Source organism: Pogoniulus pusillus, chromosome 33 (assembly GCF_015220805.1).
Source record: "Pogoniulus pusillus isolate bPogPus1 chromosome 33, bPogPus1.pri, whole genome shotgun sequence".
Classification (NCBI taxonomy): domain Eukaryota; kingdom Metazoa; phylum Chordata; class Aves; order Piciformes; family Lybiidae; genus Pogoniulus; species Pogoniulus pusillus.
In genome coordinates this window covers 817,749-844,959 of record NC_087296.1, presented here as the reverse complement: position 1 = coordinate 844,959, position 27,211 = coordinate 817,749, and the positions used below count along the sequence as shown (strand labels likewise).

General features: G+C 55.4%; 1 long non-coding RNA gene across 2 annotated transcripts; it reads left to right on the top strand.

Moving 5' to 3' along the window:
- The first annotated feature begins 1,813 nt into the window (after positions 1-1,813).
- LOC135189566 (uncharacterized) lies at positions 1,814-5,307 on the top strand. 2 transcript variants are annotated; one of them, XR_010308153.1, is made up of 3 exons: positions 1,814-1,850; positions 2,047-2,164; positions 4,638-5,307. It is a non-coding gene; the product is annotated as an uncharacterized LOC135189566 (long non-coding RNA). The 2 variants fall into 2 exon arrangements; XR_010308154.1 differs by lacking the exon at positions 4,638-5,307 and adding an exon at positions 2,268-2,390.
- Positions 5,308-27,211: the final 21,904 nt, after the last annotated feature.

The following is a 27,211-nucleotide window of genomic DNA, read 5'->3' as shown; positions in this document are numbered from 1 at the left end:
GCCAGGTTGGATGAGACCTTGAGCAGCTGAGTCTAGTTTAGAGGTGTCCCTGGGCACGGTGGGGAGGTTGGAGGAGATGAGCTCTGAGAACCCTTCCAGGCTGGTCCACTCTAGGATTCTGTGACTTATTAAGCTCCTCTCTGATAGAGCCTAAAGTCAAAGCCTCGTAGGAGTTCTCTGCACTCCCCCTGGCACCCAAACCAGCATCAGGAGTTATCAGAAAGCCCTGCAAAGGTGGCAGTGAAAAGGGCAAGCCTGCCCTGCCTTAAAGAGGTGGCTCCACACTAGCTGAGGAGTGACTGGGGAACATCTCCACTGGTTTTTGGGGGAGCACCCAGGGAGAGCAATGCCAGTGCTGGTTCTGCTCTCCACTTTATCAGCGGCACAGCTCTTGCACCTCTCAAGGTTTCTCTCCCAGTCCTTTGCTGTCAATGCATCAGAGCCAGCATCTACTGGTACAAGCCAATTAAATCCCAAATTCACTTGTCAGAGCATTCCCTCTCCGTGTCTGCCATCCTCTGGAGCCAAGTTCCTCAGCTCCTTGGGCTCTGTCCAGGAGGAAACATTACCAATAAATAAGGACGAGGATTTGTGTGCTGGGAATTAAAACAGTATCTGTTCAAGGCACTCCACAAAAATGATCTTGAAGTACATGATGTGAAAATTGAACAAAAGCTGTGGGAATATTCAAGCTGCAGAGAAATAAATGGAATGATTGCTGAGAAGAACTGAAAATGAGGTGCCCTGTGTCCAGCCCCCTGGCAGCCTGCACACTGAGCAAAATGCTTTAAATCAGAGAAAAATCCAAACAACTTCCAATTGCCTCTGAATGTATTTTGGACTCAGTCCTTGGTGTGGACAAATGTCACGGAGGAGAAGGAAGCTGGCTCGGAGCTATGAAGTATGAGCACTGAAAAAGCCTCCAATATGCACAGTGTGTGACTTTCCATTAGATTTGTAACAGCATTTCAAGGTTGGATACATAATTCATGGCAGTTTGGAGATCCTCAGTGTGCCACTGCGAGCAGAGACTTCTGGATCGGCATCTCCTGGCTCGGGAAGGACCCAGCCCTGCCTCTGTGACCTCTTCAGCCCCCTTAAAACTGCTCTGAAGGTGCAAATCCCAGCCCCCCCATCCAAAACTCACTGGAATCCTCCTGACTCCAAAAGGGGCCCAGGGGCTGCCTGCCCTGGCTGAGGAAAGGGCTTCCCTCAGAGGATTTGGTCTCACGCAGGGCAGCGAAGCAGAGAGCATTCAGTGCCCTCCACCAGGAGGGAGCAGCCAGCTCCTGCCAGATGTGTGGAGGACCAAACTCTTCTGGGGGTCTCCTGCTGCTGTGCTTGGGTTTGTCACCAGGGCAGCAGTCACAACGAGAGACGGGGAAGGGGTGCCAGGCACCAAAGCCAGCAGGCACCTTTGGTCCAGCACTGCACCGAGCCCACATTCAAGGTGAGGGGTGGGCAGCCTCTTTAGAGAGGACCTTAAAGCCCACCCAGGCCAAGCCCCTGCCAGAGCAGGACTTCCTCTTTGGGGTGTTCTAAAGTCCAGTTCATTTTATTAAAATCCTCCTTCTCCCCCATCTCCTTCCTCTCCTCTCCATCTTCCTCTTGCCATCTCCATCTCCCTCCTTTCCTCTCCATCTCCTTTCAGCACCACCTGTCCTTTTCCCACCCCACCTTTTCCCTTCCCCCCCCAAACGCACAGCACCTGGGTCCTGTTGGAGTCTCCTCCCACCCCAGGTGTCACCACTTTGCCCTCCCTGCCCACTCCCCTTTATAACTGGCCCTAGCAGTAGCAAGCCTCAAGCTTGCCCATTGTGGGCAGAAGGATCCTCCTCGGATCATCACCGGTGAGTCCCTGTGGTGTGCACTGGTGAATGGTGGAGGGGATTCAAAAGGCCGGGGGGCCTGTGTGGCCCCCCGGCTCGTTAGGGTACAAACAGAGATATGCTTAGTGGTCACTTAGCATCACTCACGGTGGTGGTTGAGCCTCCTCACTTAGGCTGTGTTTAGCTGCTGCCTCCTGCTCTCTTGTGCCAATGACAGGAATGAGTTTGGAATGCTTCGAGCAGCACTGACCAAGCCTGGAGGAAGAGCCTGAGGATCCCTGTGCTGCAGCAGCTTGGTGACCCCCCCAGCTCCGCGGCAGCTCTGCAGGAGGAAGGTTTGTAGCCTTAGCTCCACAGGTGCCCTTCGGTCCTCTGCCCTCAGGACCTGCTGGCCCCCAAGCTGTGCTTTGCCCACCCGGCTGTGCTCTGGCTGTGCAGCCACCCCCAGCACCCCCTGAGGCATCTCCAGCACCGTCTCAGCCACAAGGTCACCTCGTGGGCAGGAGTTTCACAGGAGCCTCCCCGCTGGCTGCAGTTCCCCACCAGAGCCCTGCTGGTGGCTTTAAGGTGAGTAGAGAGTCAGTGCTCGAGTGCCAGAGCTTCGGCAGCAGGAGCACTCTCGGCACAAGCCCAGCAGGAGAGGCTTGGCTGTTCCTGGAGGGGGCACTGGCAGCCTGCAGGGGGCCAAGACCCTTCCTTCAGCAGTGGGAGAGGGGCAGGAGGGCTCTTGCCAGCAGCTCAGCCTCAGCTCTAGGACCAAGTGCCAGCACTTCTGGTCTGCAAGGGCTGGTGCTGCCCCTAACACTCTTCTTGCCCTTGCCAGAGGAGGCACTGCCCAGGCTCTGTCACAGCTCTGCCTGCAGGCAGCTGCAGTCTGGGGACCTCTGCTCAGAGCATCACATCCCTGGCTCTGAGCAGAGGAAGAACAACAACAGCAACAGCAGAGTCATGCAAAGCCTTGGTGGAGCCCCCAGGATGGCTGCTCCAGCCTGGAGGCACTCTCCCATCAAACCCTGCAGTGCAAATTCTTCTCCAGAGTCCCAGCAAAGTTCAGCTTTCAGTGCGACAAAGGAGGAGGAAGGGCAAGATTCTGCCTTCCTGCTCTCCCTGAGCTCCAGATCCACCTACCCCAGGCCTTGCTCTGCTGGGCCATGTCTCATGGCTGAGTTCTCAGCCTGCCACAGATGCAGTTAGTCTGAGCTCAGTGCTGAGTCCCAGCTGCTGAGATCTGTGCCTGACACAAAGCTGAAAGCCTCCAGGATGGGTGTTGGAGTTGGAGACTCTTCAGATCTCATTTCAAGAGTGAAAAAGTTCACAGAAGCACAGAATGGGTTGGGCTGGCAGAGACCTTCAAGATCATCCAGTCCCAACCCCCTGCCATGGGCAGGGACACCTCCCACCAGCCCTCACCCAGCCTGCCCTTGAGCACCTCCAGAGAGGGGACATCCACATCCTCCTGGGCAACCTGTTCCCTGGCACTATGGGATGTCACTGCACTGTGAGACCTTTGCAGATGGTGACTAACTGATGGGGACCCCAACAATGTAAATAACATTGGTTAGCTCAGAGGGCTGCTTTATAAATAACCCAGAGTCAATAGATATTCCTGCTGGTCTCTGAAGAAATTAGACCAGTAAATTCCTGTGAATCACAATAAGCAGCATACTTTGTGCATTTAAAATACATCTCCTGGCTGTGTGATGAAGTACTTTTAATTATTGCAGAGTGGTAGAGGCAGCAGCTTTATATTTAATATCTCTGCAATCAATAAGAGAGGAGAGCTTTGCAGGAGCTGCTGCTTTACCTCTGCAAGGAAATAACTTTGTGCTTCAAAAGAGGGGGGAGAAAAAGCCAAATGCTAACCTTAATTTGTCCTTGCCAGTCACTTCATTTGACATGCAACTTAAAATTCAGTGGGTTACCTCAGCAAGGATCAGGCTGCCAGCAGAGAGTAGTGCACCTGCAACGGGGCAGAAGTTTGCATTTCAGTTGTAGCTGATTTAAATCAAATCAATGAGAGGAGGACACTGAGGGGCTGGAGTGTGCCCAGAGAGGGGCAGCCCAGCTGGGGAAGGGTCTGCAGAACAGGGCTGGGCAGGAGCAGCTGAGGGAGCTGGGGGTCTTCAGCCTACAGAAGACGATGAGAGGAGACCTCATTGCTCCCTGCAGCTCCCTGAAAGGAGAGGTTGGAGCCAAGTGGGAATTGGTCTCTTCTGCCCAAGCACTGAGTGACAGCAGGAGAGGAAATGGCTTCAAGATGCACCAGGGGAGGGTTAGGTCAGAGATGAGGAAAAACTTCTCTGCTGCAAGAGTGGTCAGGGGTTGGAACAGGTAGCCCAGGGAGGTGGTGGAGTGCCCGTCCCTGGAGGTGTTCAGAAAGGTGTGGCCATGGCACCTGGGGCCATGATTTAGTGGCCATGGTGGTGCTGGGCTGATGCTGGAATGGATGACCTTGGAGGTCTCCTCCAGCCCTAACAGTTCCACCACTCTGAAAGGCTTTGCTCTGGCTCTTTAAGCCAGGTGTCTAAAAGCAGAGACAATGTCTGTAACCATTCCCATTTCACAACAGTCACAAAGGGAGCTCTGCAAGGTGGGCACTCGGGGCCTGTGTCTCCCTTGGAAGGAAAGGGAAGCTGCTCACAGTAGGCAATCTCCTCAGCTGCAGCCTGCCGCAGGTAGCCTGTGCTGTGAGCATAATGGCAGAGCTCCAGCAGGGACTCTTGGAGCAAAACCTGATGCATTTTTAAAGACAGCTAAAAAACCCCAACCCTAACCCTCTGATTCTGATCCTTCTGTTCTTGTTTTCAGACATGGCACTGGGAAATGCCCCTGGGCACATGGGCTGAGCTACTAAGGACAGCAGCCTGGGCGCAGCTCCGAGCCACTCGGGCCAGCACAGGCACCTGCAGATGTTGGTCCAGCCACGGAATGGGTTGGGTTGGAAGGGACCTTAAAGGTTATCAAGTGGATTAGTGGCACCTGGGCATGGCACGGGCACGTGAGACCAGAGGAGCAGGGCTGGAGTGCAGCAGATGTTGCTCATTCCCTTTGCAAAGAGGAGTCAGGGGGCAGGGCTGCCTCTGAGAGGTGAACCTGGACTCGCCTGCTCCTGGGTCAGAGAATGGTTTGGGTTGGAAGGGACCCTGAAGATCAACCAGTTGCAACCCCCTGCCCTGGGCAAGGACACCTCCCACCAGCTCAGCTTGCTCTAAGCCTCATCCAGCCCAGGCTCAAACACTTCCAGGGGTGAAGCACCTACAGCTTCTCTGGGCAACCTGTGCCAGTGTCTGTCCAGCCTGCCAGTAAAGAAGCTCTCCCCAGTGTGCCCCTGCTCTAGTTCCAAAGCATTGCCCTGCCCCTGTCACCACAGGCCCTTATCCGTGATGTATGAGAGAGGAGCCCAAGGGAAGAGGGCTGGCACCGGGGCAGCAGCCGGGCAGGAGGCACCTCTGGCTGAGGTGGCTGTTCCCAGAGCCTGGCTGCAGGGTGCTGAGCAGGGGGCCGGGCACCAGCTGAGCAGCATCCTGCTGGGGCCAGGCGCTGCTGCTGCCCCCCCGCAGCAGCTCTCCGTGCCTGGGCACCAGGAGCTTCCTCGGCCTCGGCAGGTGCCAGTGTTGGTTCGCGGCTCCGCCGGCCCTGCTCGTTAGCGATGCAGCTGCCATCCGCCGCCGCGCAGCTCCGGCAGCCGGCACCGCTCCAGCTAGGCGGTGCACCGGGCCTGGAGAGGAGGCTTCTTTTGATGAGGACCTTTCAAACCTCTCTGACCTGACCTCCCCGACAAAAGAGCCCTTCAAAGAAGATGAACTGTTTCATGTGGCAGCAATTTCTCATGCCAATCAAAAAGAGTTTCCTTCCTTTCTTACAGCAACAACTCTCTCTCCTCTCCCCACGAAATTATTCATCTTAATACAGCTCTTCCTCCTCTCTGCACTGAACACCCTTGGGTAGCACCTTCCAGGGGCTCACAGACACCTTCTCCAGATTTCCATATTTTATTTCCTTTAAAAAGGGAGGGAAGGGAATGAATTGAGCTCCCTTTGAGTAAGGTTCCTCTCTTTTGCATCTTTAAAACACACATCCTCTCCAAAGCTAGCTCCTGCCTGAGATCTGGTGGCCTGCTGAATATCTTTTAAGACACAGATCCCAAACTGCTTTTCTTTTATAGTTGTGTTTTTTTCCCTTTTCATTGAAAGTTTGACCTCTTGGCCTCAATTTTTAACTTGGGTTTTCTGCCTTAAAATCTTGCTGCAGCAGTATTTGAACTCCTGTGACATTGGGAGACTCAAGTCAAACAAATATTTCTGATGTTGAAGGTAGCTGCAGTATGGATCCATAACCTTGAGCTGTGTTTCAGCCAGGCAGCAAATAATATGGGAGCACAACTCAGGGAAAGCCACAAAAGCTGCTTTAAAATGGCCTACAGCAGATTTTCAGGGCATAAAACCACCCTGCACTGGAAGTCCATTCCCTCAGCATTCCTCCCAGGCTCAGAGCAAGTCAGAGCCTGCCCCGTGACACCTCTGAGGAGGAGATGCTTCCTTCCCAGTGAGGCACAGCATCTGTCCTGCTCCTTGGACAGCAAACCCAAAAGGAAGGCTCCAGCAGGAGCTGTCTCTGCAGAGACTTGGACCATCTCGAGAGCTGCAGCAGAGATGGATGGTCACGGAGTCAGTGTGGTGGCCAAAGGCACATGCATGATGCAGCCTGACTGTCACTGCTCCAGGTCTTGGCTCACAGCTGCAGGCTCCACCATATGGTCACCATCACCCCCAGGAGTGATCTGCCTACGTGCCGGACGTGCTGGCAGCCAGAGCTGTGCAGCCCCAGCAGCTGTGGCCTCGCAGCCACCTCCACCTTCTCACCTGCTTCCCGCTCTTTGCCTCCTCCTGCGACTGCCAGAGCTGTCCCAAGTCCCTTCTGCCTTGTTGAGCCATCAGTCTGGAGGGCCCAGGCACCCCTGCCTCCTGGGCAGCACTCAGTGCTGCGTGATGAGCCCAGGCTTGTCCAAACAAGCAGAAAGTGGACACTGGAGAAAGAGGCTGTGTGGGAGAGCAAACTGTTTCCTGGCAGCTGGTGGGAATGAGCTGTGCTTTGGAGAAATGGTCAAAGGGGGAGGCTCCAAATGTCCTTTTTTGCATGCTCTCTGCATTTAACAAGGTGCTGCTGGGGCTGTGGGAATGCCTGGGGCAGCAGGACATCCCTCCCACCCTGCTTGTCTGGATGGTTCTGGGAGTGCAATGGGAAGCTTTCCTTCAGGCTGCCAGACAGATGCTTGTCCCTGTCCAATTTTTATCCCTACAACTCGGGAAATGCATCCACATTGCTCAGGAAATCTGGCATCAAATGAGGCAGAAAGTTCAGAGAGTCACAGAAACATTTGGGTTGGGAAAGCCCCTCAGGATCACCAAGTCCAACCAATATCCCTACCCTGCAAGGTTCACTCTAAACCATAGCCCCAGGCACCACATCCAGAGGACCTTTAAGCACAGCCAGGGCTGGTGACTCCACTATCTCCCTAGGTTCAAGCCCAGGCTGCCCTCCCAACCCACCCCAGGTGCCTTGGTGCTGGCAGATCTGGGCACGAGGCACAGAGGGGCTCCTCTGGGCCCCCAGATTCCATGGGGATTCCTTTGGGAGATAATGCTCCCGGCAAGGAGAAAGGGTCAAAGGCAGGGGAGAAGTGGCAGCTGAACTTCAGCTCTGCTCTCTTTGATGATGCCATCAGGCAGAGTCCTGCACAGATCCCCAGGTGATGGTGAGAGCTGGGAGCCTGCTGGGTACTTCTCACCCCACATCTGCCCCAGTTGCCCCCAGACATGGTGGGGGGGAAGAGTGGGAGCCTCCTGAATGCACAAGTCACAGTTAAAGGAGGAGCATAGCTAGGGGCAAGGCTGGGGCTGAGCCCTGCGTGGAGCTGCAGCTCTGTAGGGGGTGGTCAGAGTCCCTCCACAGCATGCAGGTGGCCGAGGAACACTGAGGGACACCGAAGCTGTCTTTGAGCTGTGGTCTTTATTTCTGTGGGGTTTATACTGCCCCAGAGCACAGCTAACCTGATGGGACACAGCATGAGAGGAAATGGCCTCAGGTTGCACCAGGGGAGGGTCAGGTTGGACATTAGGAAAAACTTCTTCCCTGAAAGGGTTCTCAGAGCCTGGCACAGGCTGCCCAGGAAGGAGGCTGAATCCCTATCGCTGGAGGTGCTTCCAAGAGGCAGAGCTGTGGTGCTGGGGGCCATGGCTTAGCCCCAGCCCTGGCAGAGCCAGAGAATGGTTGGGCTGGGTGCTCTGGAAGGGCTTTTGCAGCCCAAAGGTTCTGTGAATGTTTCTTTAGAAGGAAAAGGAGCGTTTGGAAGAGGCTGCAGCTGAGACCTTTGGTCAGAGCTGATTGCTGTAGCTCTTGTTTGGAAAAGTGGAGACAGGACAGGAATCCTGAGCCAGCTTTCCAAGGAAGGAAAAGACTGAAACCTGCCCTGCCTGGGATGCCACCCACTCCTGTCCCCGTCAGTCTCTAATCCACCCCTGGCTGATGTGCAGGAGGCTTCCCTGCTGCAGCTCTCAGAGAGCTGAGTTCATAGGAACTGTGACAGCATCTGCAAAGGGAAGAGAGATCCAAGGGAATGCTGTGCTGGAGATTTCCTCAGGGAGGAGCTCGGCAGCAGCAGCCTGAGCCCAGCAGCTCTCGCTGGGGGTAGGTTGCCAGCTGGCAAGCAGGAGGTGCTGCCCGGGCAGCCCTCAGCACCCTCACCTCCTGGGGCTGGCCGGCAGCAGCCTGCTGCTGGGGCGGCACAGGCGGGGGGAAGGTGACGGCACCAGGGGAGGATGCTCTGGGAGGGTATAGAGGGCAGGGGGAGCACGGTGAGGATTTGGGGGTGGCTGGGGAGGAGGAGGGGAGCGGGAATGTAGGGCACAGCTCCCCAGTAAACCAGGGCTGCGTTAGCGCTGCCGCTGAGAGCTGCCTGCTCCCCAGCCCGCAGAGGCTGTCAAGTGCCTCCTTTCTTCCTCTCCCAGACTTTGCTCCTCATTACTGTGTGTGCTTTATTGCCATCCCATGCTGTGGCTTTGATGCTCTGCTCTGAGTCACAACACATCCACTGCCGCTTGACACCGGAATGCCTTCACAGCAGCTCGAAGGCAGGGCTGCATTTTGGTGTCACCACTGCCTGCAGACACGGACCAGGCCACGGGGCTGGTGGAACCTCTGCTGCAGCCCAACCAAACCATCACCCAGAGCAGCAAACCCTGCACACAGCCCTGCAGACAGAGCCCGCGGCTGCCTTCTGCTAAAGGCAGCAGAGGGACTCCACTTTGGGTGGGTTTTCCCTTTCTCTCATCTCTAAGGCTGCCAAAGATTATTTCATCCTTTTGTTTGCCTCTTCAGCAGCTCCAGCATTAGGCACAAATTACCACAAGTGTCAGGCTGGGCTCCTGGGCAGCAGCAGAGAGGACTGCAGGCTGTGTCACGCCTGGATGGCACTGCCAGAGTGATCCAGCACTGCAGTCACACCTCACACCCTGTGGATGCTGCCCCGAGCCCTCTGCTTGCTCTCAGAGCCACAATCAAGTTGTCAGAGGCTGTGCCTGTGCTGCCAAGCAGAGCCAGGCTGGGGAGCAAGCCTGACTGCTGACCATCCAGGCTGTGCAGCTCACACCTCGGGCAGGTCTGGAGCTGTGCCAGCTTTGCTCCCCTGCAAAGCACCAGGGCAGCTGGCCCCGTGGCTGGCACTGGCAGCTAGGGCACACCAGGCATGGCTGCCTTCTGTAGGCTTAGGTAACAGTTGGATTTGGCAGGGACACCTCCCACCAGCCCAAGTTGCTCAAAGCCTCGTTCAGCCTGGCCTTGTACACCTCCATGGAGGGGACATCCACAACCTCCCTGGGCAACCTATGCCAGTGCCTCCCCACCCTCACTGCCAAGAATTTCTTCCTCCTCTCCACCCTCACTCTCCCCTCTTCCAGCTGCAGTCTGTTGTCCCTCGTCCTGGCACTCCCAGCCCTTGTCAAAAGTTCCTCCCCTGCTCTCCTGGAGCCCCTTCAGGTACTGGAAGGTTGCTGTGATGTCTCCCCAGAGCCTTCTCTCCTGCAGGCTGCACAGCCCCAGTGTAACCTGCAGGCACCACGGCTCTGCTCCAGGTCTGGACCCTGCACCGCTTTCTGTGTGCTTTTAAAGCCAGCAGCAGACCATGAGAGGTCCTCCCCCAGCAGCCCCCAGACCCTCTTGCAGCCCGGCTGCAGCTCTGCTGGCAGTGCTGCCTGCAGGCTGTAAGCTTTGCTGCTCATGCATATTCAGGAGGCAGGTCATTTAGAGACAGCACAAACAATAACAGACCAAGGACTGCGTCTGATGGACTCCAACAGGCCCAGGCTGAGGGGAAGATTTAGTGCTTCTAGTAACAATATTTTGTTGGCAATTTGACAGCTTTGACCTAAGCCAAGTGACAGCGTTAGGTGATACACAGTATGCTGACAACTTATTACAGAGAGTATCATGGTTGGCTGTCAAAAGCTTTCTTGGAATCCAGAAATACAGCTCTGGCCAATTCTTATGGCAGGGAAAATGTGTTCAGTAATTTCTAGCGAGGCAGTTGTTGAGTGGGGAGGCTGAAAGACAGAGCTGAGGGAGAGTGGTTTGATGACAACCACCACAACAAGTTGTCCACCTGCGAGCAGGCAGGTTCAGCCACACGGCTTTGTCACCTCCCTGGCAGTGACTCAGACACTGCCACACAGAGCAGGCAGTTCCCTTTCATTCCACCAGGAAAGGCACAGCCCCAGCAAACCCAACCTGCTACCTCTGTTAGTTTAGTTAGCTAATCTCAAGGTGAAACGGGGAAGGGCAGCAGTGCATGGGCAAAGCAGAGCAATGCCAGCTGGGTTCTGAGCCTCAGGAGCATTTCATTTTGTGAGGGCTCTGAGGGCCAGCAGGCATTGCTCACTCTTGTGCAGCCCAGGGGGGCCCAAGGCCATTGGCAGAGCCATGATTTGGGAAGCTCTCAGCTCTGCCCTCCCAGCAAGGGTTTGGAAATGCACAGCCACAGCTCCTCAGGTTCCTTTTCTGAAGCTTTGCCTGCAATAAGGAGGTGATTCTTGGACTGTATCACACAGTTTAGTGAGCAGAGGGATTGACAGGACAGGAGGGATCACTTTGGGACAGCAAAAGCCCCTCGGTGGCTTTCCTGAGTGTCAGGGGTTCAGCTGAGTCTTAAAGCAGAGCACTCAGCATCCCTTCTGCCCACGTCCAGGCAGCTGGCAGGAAGCAGTGTTTTGAGAGAGGCACTTTCAGTGGGGCACAGCTACCAGGTCTGCTCAAATTTGGGCTGCTGCTTTGTGGTGTGGCTTTGGCTACAGGGGGGACATCCTCTGGTTGTCAGAGGTTCCCCTGTCCTTATCCAGTGCCAATTGAGCACAGCCTCTTGTTTTGAGCCTGCACCTCTAGCATCACAGTCATTCAGGCTGGAAACGCCCTCTAAGATCACCCAGTCCAACCACCATGGCCACTAAAGCATGTCCCACAGTGCCACAGCCACACCTTTCTCGAGCAGCTCCAGAGATGGGGGCTCCAGCACCACCCACAGCACAGTGGGATTTAGGCCAGGAGGCTCCACTCTGCAGGGAGGCACCAACGGGCAGATGCCCTCCAGCTTTGGTCACCTGGGTTCGGTAACTGTGCCTCTACGTGTGGGACGTGGTGGGGCAGCAGAGTGCCCCAGACACCAGGCAGAGGGCTGGCACTGCAGTTACCAGGGACAGCTTTTTCTTCGGGGGATGCTGGCCCAAGCCAGTGCTGCCCTGCACAGTGCCCTGCTGCAGTGAGCGATGGGAAACACTCACAGAATGGTTTGGGTTGGAAGAGGTCTTGAAGATCATCTAATTCCAACCCTGCTGCCACTGAGAGGGACACCTCCCACCAGCCCAGGTTGCTCCAGGCCTCATCCAACCTGACCTTGAACACTTTCAGGGAGGGGACATCCGCAGCCTCCCGGGGTGACCTGTTCCAGTGTCGCCTCCCACTCACTGGCAAGATTATGGAGCCCACCTGATAGAACAACAGGCAACTGTTTCTAGCAGAGCAGACACACAGAGCCCTTCTTCTGGCACGTCTAGCACAGCCTGAACTAAGCAAGGTAGGAGCAGCAGCTGAGAAGATGCTGTCACATCTCCCACAGGGTGCCAACCCAGGGCTTCCCACAGACAGTGCCGGCACAAACCTCCCCTGCCTCCGAGTTGAGAGTGCCGAAGGTACAGATGGGTCACATCCACACCTTTCCCCTTGCAGCCCAAAGTGCCCAGGATGATGGAGAACTGAGAGTGTAGGGGTTCGAGGAGTCAGGTTTCCTTAGAAACCAGGGCGGCAGCTGAGGAGCAGAGCTGCCGAGGGCGAGGCTGTGCCCCGGCAATTAGCACCTTGTGTCGTTCACAAGTTCAGTTCTATTTACAACGCCGCTAGCAAGCAGCGACAGCACTGCCGTGTGTGCCCCGGCTGAGAAACGCAGCCCCCTGCCACCAGCAAAGCAGGACTGGCACCATATGGCTGGTTCGAGAGCTCTGACCCATTTAGAGCAGGAACTCCCACGCGAGGATGGGTACTCGCCGGGTCAGGAGTGGCACACGGGGCAAGTGCAGAGAGTCATGGAATGGGTTGGCTTGGAAGGGACCTGTAAGACCATCCAGTTCCAACTCCCCTGCCAGGGGCTGCAACACCTTGCTCAAAGCCTCATCCAGCCTGCCCCTGAGCACCTCCAGGCAGGGGATATCCACAGTGCCCCTGGGCAACCTGTGCCAGTGCCTCACTGGAAAAGAATTTCTTCCTCATCTCCATTCTCAATGTCTCCTCCTCAAGCTTCAATCCAGTGCCTGGCCAGAGAGCTTTGCAGCAGCCCTGGCCGTAGCTGCAGGGTGGGTTTTGTCCCTCCAAAGCCAGTTCTGACCCTCAGAGGATGCAGAGTTGGTGGGATTGCAGCCCTAGAGAGATGGGAGGGATGAGCACAAAGGGAGGCAGAGCTGCTTGCCCATCCCACGCTGGGAGTTAGAGCCCTGCTCCTGCTATTCCTGTGCCTGCCTTATTGTAGTGCAAAATAATTCAGCAGAAATGAAAGTAAAACACTTCAACCAGAGGAAATTTAAATAGTAGAGGGTTGTGATTTGTGAAGCAAAACTGCTGAATGAGTAAAAGAGGAGGAAGCAGGAAAGATCTGGGGTGGTTCTGCCATCTCAAAGGGCTGGCCTGCAGAGCGAGCCACCAGCATTCCCCAGGCTTCAGTTAATTAAAAGCAGGGAGAAAGTTAGGATTTTGGCACCGGATAAATATTCCAGACTTGAACAGAAGATGTTGCTTTAATGACCTGGACACTCTCCAGGAAGTATGCAAAGGGTTGCAGGCACTTGTGACAGCTCATAGATCCCAGAGAGCACTCTGGCCAATTAAAGACCTGGGGTAGGGATAATGGTTTGTCACCAAGCCTGTGAGCCAGGCCAATTGGCCCAGCTGCACCAATGGGCTCCCCTCTGTCAGGGAATTTAAAGGTCACCAGGAGCTGTCTGGGTGGCAAAGAGATAAAAACGTTACCTTAATGTGGTGGCAAAAGATGTTCAGCTGTGAGCCCTGGAGATGAAAATCAGATTTGCAAATGGTGCAGCATCACCTGGGCTGGACCAAGCAAATTGCTCTAGTGGCAGGAGGGCGTCTGGAGAAGAGTGGGGCTGGCACTGTGAGTCTGTGCCCACCACAGAAAGCAGCAGAAGCTCTCCTGAGCTGCTCACGGGGAAATGTGCTCCCAAAGGACTCCATCAGCAGCTGGCAGCTCTGTGTTCTTGGGGGTAGTCCTCATCTTCTAGTCTCATAGAATCACAGAAAGGTTTAGGTTGGAAAGGAGCTCAAAGCTCATCCAGCTCCAGCTGCCTGCCATAGCAGGGACACCTCCCACTAGAGCAGGCTGCTCCAGGTCTCCTCTTCTACAGCAAACCAATGGCTGCATAATGGATGGGACCAAAGCAGCCAAGGCTGCTGTTATGGCTCTGCTCTGGGGGCACCTCACTGCACTGCTGTGTCTAGCCCAGGCACAAGGAGCTGCTGGAGAGGGTCCAGAGGAGGCCACCAAGATGATCAGAGGGCTGGAGAGCCTCCCCTGTGGGGCCAGGCTGGGAGTGTTGGGGCTGTTCAGCCTGGCAAAGAGAAGGCTCCACGGAGAGCTTAGAGCTGCACTTCAGTATCCGAAGAGGGGCTGTGGGGATGGGATGAGAGGCAGTGGTTTGGAACCAGGGCAGATCTAGGCACTTCCCTTGTCTTCCAGGGCTGCTGGTGAGCAGAACCACAGAAGCAGAGAATGCTTTGGGTTGGAAAACCCTCTGAGAACATCCAGCCCAACCTTCAGCCTGACACCACCATGGCCACAAACCATGGCCCCAGGCACCACGAAGAGCAGCACTGACAGCCTGAGTGCAGAAGGGAAGAGCTGCAGCTGCCTGCCCCTCTCCTCCTGGCATGGTGCAAATACTTGGGGTCTGACTGTGTGTGCCAACTGCTGCTCTGGCAGGATTTGGCTGGTGTTGAAGCCAGAGAAAAGAGGAAACAGCTCCCAGGGAGCTCAGGCACTGCTGAAGGGCACAGAGGGACATTGCTGCACGTGGCACAGAGATTCTGGTGCCAGGCCATCAGGTTTTGGGACTTCTCCACTGGGCTGTTCCAGGTACACAGCCACCACAAGTGGAGCTTATTTTTCCTTAGGTGAGCACCTTGGCTTGGAGGGGGCCTGCAGCAACCAGGACTGGTGGGAGGTGTCCCTGCCCACGGCAAGGGCGCTGGAACTGGCTGATCTGGAAGGTCCCTTCCAACCCATCCCGTCCTGTGATTCCACCAGCCCTGGGAGCACCCCAGACACACCCAGCAGCTTTTGATTTCCCTGAGGAGCCTTTCAAACGCTTTTTGTTCTTCCATGGATTGCCCCTGCGAGTGGATGAACTCAAAGCAGCCCCCGAAGAGCTGCTCCTGAGCCAGCTGCTCAGTGGATATTGAAGAAGACATCTCCAGAGCCAGGCAGGTTGTGCTCTGTCGCACGAGGTGGGTGCATGCAAATGAAGATGTCCAAGCACAATGGCCATAAAGCTCTGCTGAAAGGGATTTTATTGACACTGAGGTGTCCTTGTTGAATTGCAAATCTGGGGCTTAATTTCCTTTTCTGTAACCAGTGCAGAAGCAAAGAAAGGATCTGATTTCCTGGAAGCAGGTTTGCCTTATCTGTTAATATCCAGCTCCACCTCTTGTGCTGGGGGAACCTCTTTGGGTGTCCTTGTGGGCAGCATCTGGGACAAAACGGTGGAGGCAGCAAGCTCTGCTGATCCCTGCTGGAGAGGCTGGCTCCAAGGCTCTGCTCCACCATACTCTGCTGCACTGAGCTCCCACTGATTGCCACTTCAGTGCAGGCTTCCCCAGTCCCCTACTCACCTGGGGAGCTCATGAAACTTTTGCATGAAGTCTCTTTGCTGACAGCTTGAGAAAGGGAGGGAGGACACACAAGTGCCCATGGCAGATAACGACCGAGGCGTTTGCTCTCTGACGTGGCAGCAGAGCCACTCCTCTGCTCAGGGGCACACTGCCAGCCAAGTGCAGCAGTGAGAACCCATAGCTGGCAAAAGCTCCTCCAGCCATCACTGTATTTCTTCCACGAGATGCAAGGCCTGGGAGATGAAGCCCAGGGGAAGGCTTCCTCCTCACTTGGCAAGTGCCATGTGAAAGAGATAAAACCCAACCAGACCAAGCCCCAGCACAAACAGCAGGCAGAGCCCCCCTGATCCACCTGACTTTTACAGAGCCACAGATGGCACTGGGCTGGAAGGGAACCTCGAAGGGCATCTTGGCCAACCCCTCTGCAGGCAGCGGGGACACCTCCAACTAGAGCAGGCTGCCCAGGGCCACATCCAGTCTGATCTTGGATGTCTGCAGGGATGGGACCTCAACCCCATCCCTGGGCAGCCTGTGCCAGTCTCCCCACCCTCGCTGTGCAGCACTCCCTCCTGATGCCCAACCTAAATCTGCCCTGCCCCAGTTTCAAGCCATTGCCCCTTGCCCTGTCCCCACAGGCCCTTCCCAGCAGTCCCTCCCCAAGGACTTCACTGCCTGGTGCCTCGTTTGCCCCCTCCTCAGCTGCCACTGCAGGCCCCTGCAGCTGGGGCTGCCGGCAGCGCTGTGGTGGCAGTGGGCACCCCATTGCAGTCCCTGAGCCGGAGCCCTGGCAGCCAGCACTCACCGCGCACCACGAGGGGCCCCGGGGGCGCGGGACCCCCGCTGGCACCTGCCTGGCAGCTCGGCGGCTCTGTGCCTGCGAGCCTGCGCCCGCCTTGGCCATTTCCATGCCCGCAGAACAACTCCAGTTTGCCGGAACAAACCAATTAATGGAGTCTGGGTTTGACAGCTACAAGAAGACAGACGAGGAAGCAGCACGCTCCTGGCAGCGTGTTAGCAGCTGGCAGGCACCGCTGCACCCCTGCGTGGCACACTCAGCTGGAACCGACACTGACAGGTGACGCAGCCCTCCGCGGTGATGCCCCAGCGAGCTGACAGCTCCTCCTGCACCCGGCAGGCCAGGGCTCGGCGCGGCACTCGCCCAGCCTGCTGTGCGGGAGGCGCTGCAGGGCCCTCCCCTGCCCGGCCAGGGGGCACAACCGGCAGCTCTGCCAGGCTGATGCCAGCCGGGGCACTTCTGCCAGTGGACGCCAGGCTGAGCAGCTCTGCCAGTGGATGCCAGGCTGAGCAGCTCTGCCAGTGGATGCCAGGCTGAACGGCTCTGCCAGTGGATGCCAGGCTGAGCAGCTCTGCCAGTGGATGCCAGGCTGAGCACCTCTGCCAGTGGATGCCAGGCTGAACGGCTCTGCCAGTGGATGCCAGGCTGAGCAGCTCTGCCAGTGGATGCCAGGCTGAGCACCTCTGCCAGTGGATGCCAGGCTGAACGGCTCTGCCAGTGGATGCCAGGCTGAGCAGCTCTGCCAGTGGATGCCAGGCTGAACGGCTCTGCCAGTGGATGCCAGGCTGAGCAGCTCTGCCAGTGGATGCCAGGCTGAACGGCTCTGCCAGTGGATGCCAGGCTGAGCAGCTCTGCCAGTGGATGCCAGGCTGAACGGCTCTGCCAGTGGATGCCAGGCTGAGCAGCTCTGCCAGTGGATGCCAGGCTGAACGGCTCTGCCAGTGGATGCCAGGCTGAGCAGCTCTGCCAGTGGATGCCAGGCTGAACGGCTCTGCCAGTGGATGGCAGGCTGAGCAGCTCTGCCAGGTGGATGCCAGACTGAGCAGCTCTGCCAGGTGGATCTTGCTGATTTCATAGATTCATATAATGGTTTGGGTTGGAAGGGACCTCAAAGCTCATCCAGTTCCAAACCCTGCCATGCCCAGGGGCACCTCCCTCCAGCCCAGGTTGCTCAAGGCCTCATCCAGCCTGGCCTGGGTCACCTCCAGGGAGGGGACATCCACAACCTCCTTGTGCAACCTGTGCCTCGCTGCCAAGAATTCCTTCTTCATCTCCAGTCTTGGTCTCCCCTCTCCCAGCACAAAGCTGCTGCCTTTTGTTCTATAAATCCCAGCCCTGGTCAAAAGTCCCTCCCCAGCTCTCCTGGAGCCCCTTCAGGCCCTGGAAGTCTGCTCTAAGCTCTCCCCAGAATCTTCTCTGCAGAATACTCGAGAGAACATGGGCTTGGTGAAGAGAGTTGGATCAGTCTGATGGTGCCTGGGTCTCCAGGAGGCTTCCTTTCCTTGCTCTCTCTCCTGCTGCTGGGTTTGTTTCAGATCACATTAGAGAGGAGCCAAGAGCCCCATTAAGGGGAAAATCCAAGTTTTATGTCTGCTGCAGGGGGATTTATTGCAGCCCCCACACCTCTCTGCCTCGCTGCTCACAGCTCCATGTGGCCCCTCTGCCTGCTGCCCTCCTGTTCATTACAGGCTCCTGTGACCCCGGGGAGCAGCTGCCAGTGCTCCCCTGGCCTGCCGGGGGTGACAGCAGCAGCAGCCAGAGTGACACTGGGCACACTCGGCCACATCCAGCAGCTGTCAGCAGCAGCTATTTGGAAGATGGATGGGGCTCGGTGTGGCTTTGTGTGCCTGTGCCTCAGAGCCAGGCTGAGCTGGGAGGGCTGCTCTGGGACTGTGCCTGTGATGTGAGGCTCCCGCTCTAGGGAGCTGCTGCAGCGGGGCTGGAACTGGAGAGACCTGCGCCGTGTGCAGGGCTGCTCTGTGCTGCAGCCAGCCCTGTCTGCTGTCCTGACAGCTGCTCAGGAGCTGGCAGTGCCGTGGCACAGGAGGCACATTGCACAGCCTGGTGTAAAGCACAAGGAGAGGAAAAAAGATCCCTGAAGGTCTACAGAAAGACAATTGGGCAATGTGCTCCGAGCGCTCTTCTCTCCCAGGCCCTGTGAGGAACAGGTTAGGGTTCACATCTACATGGTGCACAAAAGCCTGACCTGCTGCCATCCTGCACACAAATGTGTGTGGTGAGGCTCAAGGGTCACAGAACTCCCCTGCTGAGCCCAGAGAAGGAATTCATATTCCTTTCTCCAGGCACTCCTCCTGCATCACAGCATTTCCCCAGGCAACATCCACAGCCTGGGTGGCTCCAGCTTCTCAGGTGGAGTCCTCATCCCTGGAGGCGTTCAAGAACAATGTGGCCATGGCACCTGGGGCCATCGTTTAGTGGCCATGGTGGTGCTGGGTTGATGGTTGGATGGGATGACCTTAGAGGGCTTTTCCAACCAATTCTGTGCTTCTGTATTCCTGAGGAAAGCAGAAAGCATCTGAGCATGGTCATGATTCATCTTTTGCTGGTGTTCAGGTGCTGATTTCAACTCCACAGCCCAGGAAGAGTGAGGCACAGATGTTGCACCTGAGAAGCTTTTTAAGACAGAGCTGGTAGAAAAGCTGAGCTGGGGACTCCTGCCCTGAGCTCCTGCTCCCTTATTTCATGGCAGTCAAAACTAATTCTGTACAAGCCAACAGGAAACAACTCAAATGTCAGAATCACAGAATGCCAGGGGCTGGAAGGGACCTTCAAAATCTCATCCAGTCCAACCCCCCTGCCAGAGCAGGATCACCCAGAGTAGATCACACAGGAACACATCCAGGTGGGTTTTGAATATCTCCAGAGAGGGAGACTCCACAACCTCTCCTGAGCTCTTAGGTATTAACCCCCACACACACCTGCCACTGCCTGGGGCTACAGATACCCTATGGGTATCACTCCTGAGTGAAGAAAAGCCTTGCCAAGCCCCGGGCACAGATGCTGGGGGGTGCTCTGCAGCACTGCCCTGGGTGCTCTCCTGCGAAGGGCAGCACAAGAGCTGTTTAGAACCCAAGCCCTCGCCTCAATCCCTCCAAGAAGCAACTGAGCAGCGAATTGCCTGCCCTTCCTAGTGCCCCCCGCAGCAGAGCCCGGGCGGGTGCCTGCTCAGCACCCAGGGCTTGTCCTCCAGCTGCTGCTCTCCGCTGAGGCTCCCTGCGCTGGGATATTGGCTGCCGGCCCCAGCCCTCCGCAGCCGCCAAACAAAGCAGGATCCCTGCACAGGCAATTTGTGAACTCTGCCTCCCCGGGCTGGGAGCTGAATCCAAATCCACACTAGATCCAGATAAATATGTATGAGTGTGCATAGCTGGGTATTTACACAGAGACACGGGCACAGACAAACTCAGATCATCTGTTTTCCTGCCTGCTCCTGCCCTGCTGGCTCAGACACCTTTTAAATGGCTTGCATTTATATTCATGGTGCTGCACCTATCTCTGCTCTTGCTGCTTTAGATAGATCTGAAAATATCAGGCTGAAATTTCATGGAGCCTGATAAAGCTGGATAGCAAACTTGGCCAAGCAGAGTGGAGTTGTGCTATCTGCCATCACACCAGGCCAGCAGAGAGGCTCCTGAGCTGCCCTGGCCACAGCACACAGCATTGCAGCTCTTCTTTGTGCTGAGAGAGCTCTCCTCAACCCCTCCATCATTTCTATCTCGCCTGTGTGCAGCTGTGGGGCCCCCGACACAACAGGGACATGGACCTGCTGGAGAGGGACGAGATCCAGGAGATGCAGCTTCACTTTCTGCCCTGCCTCAGCAGCTTCTCACCTGCCTATAGGAGCCTGCCCACAACACTGGGTAAGGACCAAAGAGGCAGTTTGCACTCCAGGCCCCACTTATGCCCCCTGCCAGTTGTTCTGCTCCTGCCATGGGCTTAGACCACTGCAGGTAACTCAGTCACAGGTCCCTTCCCTGCTGGCTCATTCCCAGGCCTGCTCCTGAAGGGCAGTCAGAGGACATTGTCCCTCCAGGACATGTTAGACCAAGCCCTCAGTTTGGCAGGCTCCCTGCTCTAGGGGCTGCCAGAGCATGTTGGGCTCTGTTCCAGCAGCTCAGACCAAAGAACCTCGTGGAGGGAGACACTACTTGGCCCAGAAGAGACCCAGACCTGGTGTGGATGATCTGGAGAGAGCTGAAAGGGACATCTCTGAGAAATCTGAGCCAGTGGCTGTCTTGAACAACACTTCTTTCAGCAGCTGGATTGACAGCAGGGCCTCTAAGCACTGCTCTGAGCTTAGTACATCAGAGGACCAGAGAGCTGTTGAGGCTGGGAGAGACCTCTGACATCATCAAGTCCAACCACTCGCTTAGAGCTCACAACCCCACCCCTGCTGCTGAGCCACCACCAAATCACAGGAACCAAGGCCAGAGGGAGTGTAGGCAGCAGCCTTGCTTCAAGGCTTTCTGAGCAGTGCCCTCAGCCATCCATGGTGCCTGGCCTGGCCCTTCATAATATCTGCAGTGTTGGCTTTGCTTCTGTGCCCTCTTTGTGGACTTCTATTCTTCTGAATTGCATTTGGCCCTCCAAGGAAAAGTCCCCAAAGGGCTTTCATTCAGGACAAATATGCTGAGCATTCGAGAGCTTGCAGATGTGGGAGTCACATCCTCTTCCCTGCATTTTCATTTCGTGCAGTGGGGGTTTAACCCCTTCCTGCCTCCTGCAAAGTGGAGTCAGAGGTATGGAGCTTGCAGATGGGAGGGAGGGACGGAGGAGGAGCTCTGCCTGTGCTTGCAGTGCTGCATTCTGGAGAAGCAGAGCACTGCTCTCACCACCACCAAGCAGCTGTGCAGCAGCTGGAATGCTGGAGCTGGACAGGGAGGACTCCCCGGAGGCAGTTACCTGCCTGAGACTGGAGGTGTCTGCAGCTGCATTTGTGGATGCTGCAGGACAAGGTTTGGACTGCTGAGGATCAGACATCCTCACAGGATTGCTTCAGCTGGAGAAGACCTCTAAGGTGATCAGGTCCAACCATCAGCCCAACACCACCACGGCCTGGAGTGCCATGGCCACAGTTTCTTGAGCACCTCCAGGGGTGGGGACTCCACCACCTCCCTGGGCAGGAGAATATCTCCATGTTAAGCACTTCACAGAGCTCCTCTTCTATTCTCCAGCACTTGTCTGACTCCAGAGGCTCCAGAAGCTGATGAGAAAGCACTGGCTGCTGGGTGGCCTGGGAAGGAAATAAACAGTCTGCTGATGTTGTCACCTTCTCAATTCTGGTTGCTCTCTGGGCCAGGGCAGCTCCTCTCTGCTCCCTGCTGCCCATAGCTTTGACAGCCCCACACACTGGTCTGTACCTCCAAGCACATCCATGCATTTTCTCCCACTCATGAGCCACCATCTCCCTCTCTTGCCTACACTGGTTCACATGGCAGAGGCACAAGAGCAGTAGCAGTACAGAGACAGGAGGTGTGGAGCCTGCACCTGCGGAGTGCTCCCCAGCCCCTAACCTGGCTCAGCATCTGGACTGCCAGGGAGCAAGGGAGCTAAGATGCTCTGCAGCAGGGCCCGTGGGGACACCTGTCCTGTGGCAAGGGCACAGCCGTGGGGCTGAGTTACTCTTTGTGCCCCTGGGACACTGCCAGAGATCTCTGCAGGAGGAATGTCAAAGAAGGCAGGAACCAGTGGCTGGCTGACAGAAAGCTTTCAGGCCCAAATGACTCACCTCTGGAGGAGTCAGACAAAGCTCTGCAGAGGACAAGGCTTGCAAGGGAATTCGGGAGCTGGGATTTATTTATTCCTCAGGGCTTGCTGAGCTTTTTTTAGGTCCTGAACCTAAATCTGCATACACAAAGAACACAGACTTCAGACTCAGGAGGTCTGAGGACAGACTTCACAAATGGCCACTTGTGACCTACCCCCAGAGGAAGAGAAGTGTCTGGAACCTGATTGCTGCCCATATCATAAGACCCTGGTGCTTGTCTGTGTGAGAAAGGAAGGTGAGGGCTTGCTCCTGGCTGTAAGCTCCTCACTTGCAAAGGCTCCCAGCCTGAAAGAGAGGAGCCTGCTGGCTACCAGACCTGCCTGCTGCTCGCTGCCCAGCTGAGGCTTTGCCAAAGAGGTCAGGCAGCAGCATCCTGACAGAGCTGAGTCACCTCATGGAGCCTGACAGCTCCCAAGTGCACTGGGGCAGGAGGCCCACTCTGATACCAGTGTGAATACCCAGTGCAGGGAGCCAGGCACACAGTAAGAGAGAGCACAGGGGTGCCCTTGGAGCACTGCATTACCCTGGCATTCCTCACGTTCTGTGCAACAGTTTGCAACTCGAGTCCTTCAAGCATCCACTGCAGCACAAGCTGTGTGTGTCAGAGTCAACCCACAGCTCCTCTGGGCACCACTGCCCTGGCACTGCTGTGCCCACCCCAGACTGGGAAAGAGGCTGCAGTGAGGTGAGGGTTGGTCTCTTCTTCTTAGCAGTGTCAAGTGATAGGAGAGGAAATGGCCTCAAGTTGCACCAGAAGAGGTTTAGGTTGGAGATGTGGAAAAATGTCTTTGCTGCAAGAGTGGTCAGGCACTGGCAGAGGCTGCCCCGGGAGGCGGTGGAGTGCCCATGCCTGGGGGTGTTCAGAAATGCATAGACATGGCACTTGGGCACATGGTTCACTGGTAGGGTGGGGTTGATGGTTGGGCTGGATGATCCCAGAGGGCTTTTCCAACCAAAGCAGTTCTGTGGTTCATCCAGGTACTGGCTGCAGGATAGAGGAACAGCAGGAGGAAGGGAAAAGTAGCCCTGGGCTGGGCTGGAGCGGTGCAGAGGGTGCAGAAGAAGTGCTCACAGGCAGACCTGGAGGGCTCAAAGCTGCTGTACAACTGATTCAAGGACCTTCATTCACTCGGAGCCAGCCTGCAAAGCCCGGGGCTTCAGCAGGATATATAGTCCCAAATTGGGGTGCTGTAATGGGCAATTATCCTAGGGTGACCAGGAGGGAGGCAGAATTTGTGCCTCCTGCTGCAGACACCCAGGCAGAAGCAGGGTTCTAAATATTTGCCTTGCTGGCCCAGAGCAATTATCAGCCATTACATTTTAAGGAGCACACTTTACAGCTTGCAAATACCAGCCCTGGGCTTTAATGTATTTAATTTTGCTGGCCTGACTCTCCCATATTTTTAAGAGCTCTTCTACCTCTCCTTGGCAGCATAAGAAATTTAGCTTGCCAGAGGGATAGAAAGGGTCTGCAAATGAAAATCAGGGCTCAAGTTATTCTATTCCCAAACGCCGAGGGCTCAGCTAGCAGGCTGCTGGAGTTTATTGTTACCCACCCTGCCTTAATGCCAGAGTGAGAACATGCAATGGAGAGTGCTGGGCTGAGGGAAATATTCCCCCTTCTGGGGCTGTGTTTTGTTCCTTTGCAGTTACGAGAAGCATAAAATGTGCAACTGGATCCTCTTTGCTTGATATTAGGATAATAATTCCAGGCAGACACTCGTGCAGAGAGCACTGCAAGGCCCGCGGCCGGGCAGAGGCTGCGGGGCACAGCCCTGCTCCAAATGAACTGGCAGAGCCTTGCTAATTACACGTGGGGGAAAGGAGAGGCAGAGCAGGAAATTCCTTTCACCTCATGCGATGGGTTTGGAAGTGCAGTGACATCATTCCCACTGCCAGGCACTGGAGGAGATGATAATGGGGTCTAATTGTTGCTTGCTCACTTGACTGAACTCCAAAACTCTATCAAACAGCACTTAATTACACAGAGAGAACAGCAGCACGGGAGGGGCTCAGAGCCGAGGGCCAGTGCGGGCAGAAGCGTTTAACAACCACACCGCTCCTCTGGACACGGCAGCTCGCTGCTAACGAGGCTGCAGCTCCACACGCAGCGTCCGAAGTAAATCCTAAGTGAAGCCTAGCTGGGAGCCTGCCCACGGAGTTGCAGTGCAGCTCCAGCTGGTAGGTGCCCTGTGAGCCCCCGGCACGCTGGCTAGCTGTCTGGGGGCCACGGCTGAGAGCTGGCCAAGTTTAAAGGTCTGCTGGAGGTAAAACAATGCCCCCCCGTAACAAGGGGATCATTGTTGCCCAACAATCGAGCTCCCTGCCTTATTTGAATGTCAACAATTCAGAAAAGTTGATGTTTGGAGCCATCAAATACAACGTTTTTTTGTGAAACAGTTTATTATTTCAGAGGTAATTATTTGAATCATTCATGGTAAAGGATGTTTGCTAATGAGAGCTTGGCTGCTGTAAATTCCAGGGAGACTGAATGCTCTTTGTGCTGACAAAAAGGCCCAAATCACTGGAGAGCAACTGACTGGACAAATCATTCATCTATGCAAATGCCAGCTGAAATGGTCAGATGCATTTATTACCCTCCTCATTATAGTAAACAAGGCAGGAATCGTGACTGGCACTTATCAACTTGCCCTGAAGTGTGATTTGCTCTCCCACCACCACTGAAAGGAGAGGGAGAAAGGCAATGCCACCAGGGACTGGGGTGCTTTATCAAAGAGTAAATGTCACATAGCCCACTGCTTAAAGACCTGTGATTGACAAATGTTCTATTTGACAGATCAAACAATAATGGGTTTCATATCAAATAGGCCATATTCATCGGCAGGAATTTAACCCTTGGAAGAGTGGGGAGGGTCCCTGCCTATGGCGGGGGGGGGGGAGGGGGGGGAGGGTGCAACTAAATGATCCTTAAGGTCCCTTCCAACCTAAACCATTCCATGATTCTATTTTTTTTTTCAGTGTTCTGAAGCCAGGTGGAAAGTCAGGAGTGGAAAAGGGATGGGAAAGACTGGCAGGGAGCTGCAGAAGGTGTTTCAGTGGAGGTTCCAAAGGACCTGCTCTTAGTTGCTGCAAGAAGCAGCTCACGTTGGGAAGCCTAATAGCATGGAACAGAAGGAAATAAAGGAGTGATTTATCGCTGCTGGTTTATTTGTCCTGAAGGAAACACAAAGGCAGCTTGAGAGACCTGACTAGCACCTGCCTTATCCTCAGAAGCATTCCTGGGACACTCCTGTTTGTATCAGCACAGGATAGAGCCCCTCTGGCTCGAGGAACATGGGGGTCTGATCACTGGAGAGCAGCAAAGCCAAAGCAAGCCCCAAATCAGAACTGGAATTTGGATCAGGAGTGGGCACTGCTGCTCCCCTTTGCTTTAACAAGCAGAGGCTTCTGTGCTGGTGGTTTGCTGCTCTCAGAGGGGAACCCATTCTGGTGCAGGTGCCTCTAAGAGCCTCTATAAATGCTGACTGAGTTGTGTGTCCTCTGCTGCTAACCAGGAATGAAGTGCCAGGTGAAGAGATGGTGCTTCACATCACTGCGGCTGCCTGGGCATCATCCTGAGCAAGCTGCGCTGGGTGACCCTGCTCTAGCAGGGGGGGGTGGACTCCATGATCCCCACAGGTCCCTGCCAATCACCACCACACTGTGATTCTGTGGTCATGGAATCAGAGGTTGGAAGAGACCTCCGAGATCATCAAGTCCAATTTCCACCCAGCCCCTCCACGACCTGTCAGCTCTGGTAGCTGGCACAAGGACCAGATGGGAAGAGCTCTTGTGCTGCACCCAGAGGTGAATGCCTGCTCTGGGTCCTTAGCAATCATCTCTTTGGGCTTTAGAGAGGCAGGAGGACAAACTCTGTGTCAGATCCTTCAAACCTTTCCCATCCAGAAGAGTAAACTGAGATTCCCATTGTTTTCCTAGCACAGCTTCCCTCCTTAGGTCTGAGTGCCCCTTTGCATCCTGCTCCTCAGGCAGTCTGAACACACACATAAAAAACAAGAAGTCGTTTGCTAGCAGCAGCCTCTTTATAGGCATTCTGAGATTACTCTCCTGTCTGGGGATCCAGCCAGCCCTTATTTATGGGAGTCTCTGCCTCTCCTCCCTCCTATGCCCACACATTCCCCTTTATCATCCTCATGATCCTGATCTCTTCCTCAGTCTCTCAGAAGCTGGTGTGTTTAAATGCTCCCCTCGGCCCCCCATTCCAGCTGCCATCCATCTCCTTCAGACCCGCCACGTCAGCTCAGAACCATTGCTGCTGCAGGTCTGGAGGGTGCTGTCAGCAGGAGCTGATTTACCAGGCTGGAAGAGGCAGACAAATGGTTTGCTGCAGAGCCAGGCCAGGCCAGGGGAGCTTTGTCACCGCTATAAATAGCCTCCTTGGTTTGGAGGGGTTTGCAAGCGAGGAAGTGGAGGTGCTAATGAGGCAGGGAGGAGCATCTGCTCTTTGATGACATTGCTGGCCTCCACCTTCTCCTCTGGAGAAGAAGTTAAAGGAGTTGATTAATACAGTTCAGGAAGGTTTCAGGATTAGTTTTCAGGAATGTGAAGCAATCAACATTTCCTCAGGCAGTCAGTGCAGTCAGTCAGGAACGGTGCCACCTTCAGCACCAGCATGTGCCCAGAATAAGTCAGCCCCGGGAAGCCAGGGTAGGGCACGACGCAGCCCTAAAGGTTACAGTAACAGAGGAGGGGAAGCTCTCGCTGCAAGAGCTGCGTCTCCTTCGTTACTGCACGCCAGAGGCCGACGGCAGGTCAGGCCGGGCAGAGGCAGGTCCGTTGTGCCAGTGGCTCCAAGTCACTCTGGTGTCCCCGGTGGGCAGCAGACTGGGCTGCAGACACCAGAAGGCATCTGCGCATCCTAAGCCTCCTCCAGCTCTGCAGGGGCTGCAGATGTCACTGCAGCTTCAGTCATGCTCCAGGCAGGGAAGGAAGCGTTTGGTGCCAGCAACATGAGGCCTCTTTCTCAGCCCATGCCAGTGGTTTGCTCTACATTCTGCAGGAATGCTTGAACGGCAAACTCAGCTGGGTGACCTGGATCCATTCACCCTCAGCTCCGGGAGGACCACACTCCTGCCGATGAATAGATTTTATCTCTTGGAGAGGACAAGTCGCTCTCTTGTGCCCTTGCTTGCTGAAGAGGACTCATTAGGTTAACCAAGAGGTCATTAGGTCATTAACGGCCCAAGTTGTGGGAGATTTCCCATGACTGTTTAGGGCTGGCACACATCCAGAGCTCACAGATTTTCTTTCACTCCAATTCAGGAACCTTTTTGGTTTAGAAGACGACAACAGAATCAGAGTTCCTATTCCTAACTGCCCCACCACAGGATAAGCCTTGCA